At 32.9% G+C, this 6,658-nt stretch overlaps 1 protein-coding gene across 4 annotated transcripts in view; it reads right to left on the reverse strand.

Moving 5' to 3' along the window:
* Positions 1 to 1,463, reverse strand: part of LOC141521186 (pleckstrin homology domain-containing family A member 1-like) — a 44,985-nt gene extending 43,522 nt beyond the window's left edge. For 2 of the 4 annotated variants that reach the window (XM_074233452.1, XM_074233451.1), the window contains exon 1: positions 1,357 to 1,461. The gene's annotated coding sequence lies outside the window, so the exon portion shown is untranslated. Of the gene's footprint in view, positions 1 to 1,356 lie in introns of all 4 variants that reach the window. The other 2 variants (XM_074233450.1, XM_074233449.1) reach the window with 2 other exon arrangements.
* Between the last annotated feature and the right edge of the window lie 5,195 nt (positions 1,464 to 6,658).

The following is a 6,658-nucleotide window of genomic DNA, read 5'->3' on the forward strand; positions in this document are numbered from 1 at the left end:
GTATTTAGGAGTTGAAGGTGGCCAATAATGACAAATGCAATGAAGAGATCCCATTAGATTTAGCATTAAAAAACCATTAGTGTGACTATGGAGAGATAGTTTAGAACTCTAGAGGAAACAGACACCTACTACAGAGATGTTTCTTTTCAAATTTAGTTGAGAAACAGAAGAAATCTAGTATGTTAGCAAGTATGGTAGGAAACAAAATTGGGTGTACATGAGTTGTAGAACAGTTAAAAATACTACTGGTATATAAATGTAATAAAATATTTTGACACCAAAGAAATTGATGAAAGTTATTATTTCAGAAAAACCTGACATATAAACTGATGCAATGTGAAGTGAACAGTTAGACAAATCATTTCTACAAATACAATGATAATGATAAATAAAACAATTCTTAAAAAAATTAAGAAATCTGATTCATGTAATAAATTATGACCCCAATTATGACTGATAAGGAAAGCATATCTCTTGGCAGAGGTGTGAGGGGCTAAAGGTACAGAAGGAAACTATACTTGCAGACAGAGTCAATACATGTACAATTGTTTTGCTTGACTATCATTACTTGTTACAAGAAAGGGCTTTTATTGGTTGAGGAATGGACATATGGACAAGCAATGGGTGGATAGTAAATGGGGAAAAAAAACAGAACATCAATCAAACATTTTTAAAAAAAGAAAAAAACACAGAAATTTAGAAGGGGCTGGAGACAAACAGGATAATTTTGTAACTATATATAAATCCATAAACAAAATCTCTCATTTAAAAAATATGTAATAAAACAGGAGTCCCTTGAATTCTCAATCTCAGTTCCTAAAATACTTGGCAATAACAAATCACGTTTAAAAAAATTAAAATGGTAATTTAAGAAATGAAAATGAACAAGCAGCAAAGGAAAAATGTAAAGGAGGATAACGTAGAGCAAAACTGTCTTTTACAATATAAAGTCTCTGTTTTTGCCAAAATAAAATATATAAATAATAGAATTTCAAAAGGGCAGAGTCAACTGATAGGAATAATTTTAAAATACATAATTATAAACAAAAATTAAGACACAAAGAAGTCTTTTAAAAAGTATGACAGTAAGAAACTACATTCTTTCTTCGCTGTTACTCTATGAGATTCACAAAAATATTTTTTATCTGTATCATCCATCATAAAATAATTTCATTTTGCCCCATAATTTCTAATTGTATCTATATTCAGAACCTCCAAACCATAATCAGGCTCTTTTGTCAGCAGGATCTGAATCTTCTTAGTAAGCCTTAAGAGTCTTATTATTATTGTCAATATTATTAAAAGAAATTCCTTTCATTTATAGGACTAAATAAAAATATGTACAAAAATAAATACCTTCGAAATGTAGGTGAGTTTAATAGCTCCAACAGGTGGGGATCCAGAAGGAAGGTTCTAGGAGAAAAAAGGATTATAATTAATAAAAAAATATTACAGATATGCTACTGTCCCACATTTATATACTTAAAATAAGAACATTAATATTGAGCATTTTAGTTACAACAATCCTTCAAATGCTTCAATATCAAGTCAAAAAGATTACTATTATTATTCTAATATAATTATACATAATAACATAAAGCACTGTAAGAAACATTATTATTGAATATTTTTTATCTTTTAGGCTAGCTATATATAACCTAAATATAACCTAAAAGGTTCAATATTTCCTCTGCAGCAACAAACATCAAGTTGTATGGTTAAAAATAATGTAATACGTTGGTACTAAATGCAATGGGCAAAAAAAAAGTTAATAAACACATAGGTCAAAATGTTTCTGACAAAAAAGGCAATGGTCTGTTAATAATCTTTTGATAGAAAAAATGTAAACTGAGGGTTTGAAAATCTATTTTGGTTTCTGTTTGAATGGAGTTGTGTTATTTAAAAAAACTGACCAGTGATTCGGTCAATAAATTATAATTCATGCTACAAAGACAAAATATAGAGCTTTATGATTTAATTCACCTCAACTCATAAAACAAAGGGGTAGCTAGGTGATGAAATGGACAAAGCACCAGCCTTGGAGTCCTTAGGATTTAAGTTCAAAACCCACCTCAGACACTTAACAATTACCTAGTTGTGTGACCTTGGGGCAAGTCACTTAATCCTATTGTCTTAAATAATTTTTTTTTAAAAAACTGGACAAAACAATGAAGGACAAAACAAAATTGTACTGGATATTATGAGGAATTCAACAATATTTAAGCACCTTAACAGACTTACAAATCGAACCAGGTAGATAAGAGTTGAATCAAATAATTATACAAGTCGATATAATAGGCCATGAGAAAACAAGGCCTAAGAAAAAAGAGAAATAATATTTATAGAGAAGAGGAATGATAATAAGGAAAGGATTCATGAAGAAGATTGCATCTGAGGAGGGAAGGGCCCAAATGAAAGTGTGCTTGAAGGTAGAAAAATCTAAAGGTCTTTAATTTGAAAAATAATTACTAGTTCACTCTTGTACTAGACTTGTCTAAAACAAGGGAGGGAAGAAAGAAAAGTTGCAACTGACTGAATCCTTCATATTGATCTATTCTACTCTTTTCCCCCTAATGTTTTCAAATTTCAAATCTTAAATTTCTACATGACCATAAATTTCATCTTGATAAAAGAATATTTTTATACAAATTTTTTAAATTTCTTGAACAGTGAGCTTCTAATTAAATTTGCTTCAAATATCTAATTATTCCTTTAATTTATAAATATATGTGTGTATACATTATATTTATATTATATATTTGTATTTTATATTATATATTTATTTTATATTATATGTGTGTATGTGTGTATATATCGATATAATAACTACTTTCAGATTAAAGAGGTCTTTAGCTCTTCCTTATAATAATCTACACACTTCTGAAGAGGTATCCACTACCCCCGACTTGATCAGTTTTCTAACCTACAGAATATACTGAGCCTGACATTATTCTATTATATTCAAGGTAGAAAAAGAAGCAAACTGAACATTTTAACAACAATGAAGAACCAATAAACATTTGAACATGGGAAATTATATAATCAATTAAATTTTATAAATATCAATCAGATATGATTCAATATGAATAGAAAACACACTTCCTCACCTTTAGTGATAAGACATTGTAATACAATGCAGAATACATTAAATGCTAAAATGATACAAAATATTGTATGTTACAAAAAAGGAATCATTTATGGATGGTTATAATAAGTATCATTTGAGCTTCTCTCTTGTGCTGACCTCATTGCTATATGCCTGTGAAACGTGGACATGTCAGGAAACTGATTGTCTAAGGAAGATTCTGAAGATCACCTGACAGGAGAAGACATCAGACGCTAAGGTCCTTTCTCAAGCTAAATTGCCTAGCATTCCAACATTATTACAGACAGCAACTATAATGAACTGGTCATGTTGTTAGAATGGCATAAGTATGGTTACCAAAAACACTATTTTATGGAGAACTCACACAGGACAAGCGCTCACAAGGGGGTCAGAAGAAGTGATATCAAGACACCCTGATGGTCTCAACGAAGAACTTCAGAATTGACTGTACAGCTTAGGAGACACTGGCAGAGGACTGCCCAGCATGGGGTGCCCTCATCAGTCAGGGTGCTGAGCTCTATGAACAAGGCAGAATGGAAACAGCCCAAAGGAAACTTGACATATGTAAGTTTAGAGAGTGACCCAGGTGTTCACATTTGTGCCCAACCAGTGGCAGAGCATTCTCATATTGGTCTGATCAGCCACAGTTGGACACACTGTAATTTGTCTAAAAAATAGTGATGTTTTGGTCTTCTTCAACAACAAAGGACAAGAACCAAGCAATGACATTTGGAACCAGAATAGAGTGACAATAAGACTGTACAGAACAACTTCTTGAGGAATGCTCTAATAGTGAAAGTTTCCCAGTATGGCAGGCACAAAGGATCAATGAAAAAAAAGAAGAGAATGACCTATCTGAAAAGGTAAATTCTGATAGAATTTAACTTTTTACACACTTTTTGTTTTCACTTACATGCATGGTAGATTGTCATCATTCATCCCTTGGTAAGTTTAGGAGTTCCACATTTTTCTACTACCCTCTCTTCCCCCACTTCTTTCTCGCCATTCTCTACCTTCCCCCCCTCCCCACGAAAGCAAAGAATCTGGTAAAAGTGGTACATGTACGATGTTTAATGTATTTCCATTGTAGCCATGTTATTAAAGAGGAATTAGAAATTGGGGGGGGGGGGGATCATGAGAAAAAAAAACATAAAAGAAATTTTAAACAATGAACATAGCATGCTATGCTTTGCATTCAGACTCCATAGTCACGTTTTGTTTTCTGGATATAGATGTCATTTTCCATAACAGATCTCTCAGGATTGTCTTTAATCACTGAACTAGGGGGCAGCTAGGTGGCGCAGTGGATAAAGTACCGGTCCTGGAGTCAGGAGTACCTGGGTTCAAATCCAGTCTCAGACACTTAGTAATTACCTAGCTGTGTGACCTTGGGTAAGCCACTTAACCGCATTTGCCTTGCAAAAATCTAAAAAAAAAAATCACTTAACTAAAAGAAGAGCTGCATCCATCACAGATGATAATCGCACATTGTTGTTTTTTTAATAAAAGAAATATTTTGTTTTGAATTTTACTATTTTTTCCCCTAATCTCACTTGCCTCTCCCCACAGAAGGCAGTCTGTTAAGTCTTTACATTGTTTCATGGTATACATTGATCTAAGTTGAATGTGATGAGAGAGAAATCATATCCTTAAGGAAGAAAAATACAAGACAAGACATAGCAAAATTACATGATAATGTAACGGGTTTTTTTTTTTTAAATTAAAGGTATCAAACTCCACAATTCTTACTCTGGATACAGATGGTATTCTCCATCACAGATATCCCCAAATTGTCCCCAACTGTTGCACTGATGGAATGAGCAAGTCCATCAAGGTTGATCATCACCCCCATGTTGCTGTTAAGATGTACAATGTTTTTCCTCGTTCTGATCATCTCACTCAAAATCAATTCATGCAAATCCCTCCAGGCTTCCCTGAATTCCCAACCCTACTGGTTTCTAATAGAACAACAGTGTTCCATGATATACATATACCACAGTTTGCTAAGCCATTCCCCAATTGAAGGACATTTACTTAATTTCCAATTCTTTGCCACGACACACAGGGTTGCTATGAATATTTTTGTACAAGTGATGTTTTTACCCTTTTTTATAATCTCTTCAGGGTATAGACACAGTAGTGGTATTGCTGGATCAAAGCGTATGCACATTTTTGTTGCCTTTTGGGCATAATTCCATATTGCTCTCCAGAAAGGCTGGATGAGTTCACAGCTCCACCAACAATGTATTAGTGTCCAAAATTTCCCATATCCCTTTCAACACTGATCATTGTCCATTCTGGTCATACTGGCCATTCTGAGGTGTGGGTTGGTATCTCAGAAATGCTTTAATTTGCATTTCTCTAATAAGTGATTTAGAGCAATTTTTCATGACTATGGATTGCTTTGATTTCCTCATCTGTAAATTGCCTTTGCATAACCTTTGACCACTTGTTCACTGGGGAATGGCTTTTTTAAAAAATGTGACTCAGTTCTCTGTATATTTTAGAAATGAGTCCTTGACTCAGAAATACAAGTTATAAAAAAATTTCCCAATTTACTACATTTCTTCTGATCTTGGTTACAGTGGTTTTGTTGGTGCAAAAGCTTTTGAATTTAATGCAATCAAAATTGTCTAGTTTGTTTTTAATGACGTTCTCCATCTCTTCCTTGGTCATAAACTGCTTCCATTTGCATAGATCTGACAGGTAAACTAGTCCTAGATCTCCTGGTTTGTTATAACATTGTTTTTTATATCTAAATCCTATATTCATTTTGATCATATCTTGGTATAGGATGTGTGGTGTTGGTCTAATCCAAGTTTCTTCCATACTAACTTCCAATTTTCCCAAAGTTTTTATCAAAGAGTGTTTTTATCCCAATAGCTGGACTCCTTTGGGTTTATCAAATAGCAAATTACTATAATCATTTCCTGCTATTGCACCTAATCTATTCCACTGATCCATCACTCTCATTTATTAGCCAATATCAGACAGTGTTGATGACTAATGCTTTATAATATAATTTTAGATCAGGTAGAGCTAAGCCACCTTCTTTTCATTTAATCCCTGGAAATTCTTGACTTTCAATTTTTCCACATGAACTTACTTACAATTTTTTCTAACTCATTAATTTTCTGGAATTTTAATTGTTAGGGTACTAAAAAAGTAGTTAAATTTTGGTAGGATTGTCATTTTTATATTTGTTCAACCTATCCATGAGGAGTTGGTATTTGCCCAGGTATTTAAATCTGATTTTATTTGTGTGAGAAGTGTTTTGTAATTGTTTTCAAAAAGTTTCTGAGTCTGCCTTGGCAGGTAGACTCCTCAGGTATTTTATATACTCTGAAGTTACTCTGAATGGGATTTCTCTTTCTAGCTCTTTTTGCTGCATCTTGCTAGTCATAAATAGAAATATTGAGGGTTTATGAGGGTTTATTTTATATCCTGCAACTTTGCTAAAGTTGCTAATTATGTCCAGTAGTTTTTTAGATGATTATTTGGGATTCTCTAGATATACCAGCATGTCATCTGCAAAGAATTTTGTCTCTTCCT

The sequence above is a fragment of the Macrotis lagotis genome, chromosome 4 (genome assembly GCF_037893015.1).
Source record: "Macrotis lagotis isolate mMagLag1 chromosome 4, bilby.v1.9.chrom.fasta, whole genome shotgun sequence".
Classification (NCBI taxonomy): Eukaryota; Metazoa; Chordata; class Mammalia; order Peramelemorphia; family Peramelidae; genus Macrotis; species Macrotis lagotis.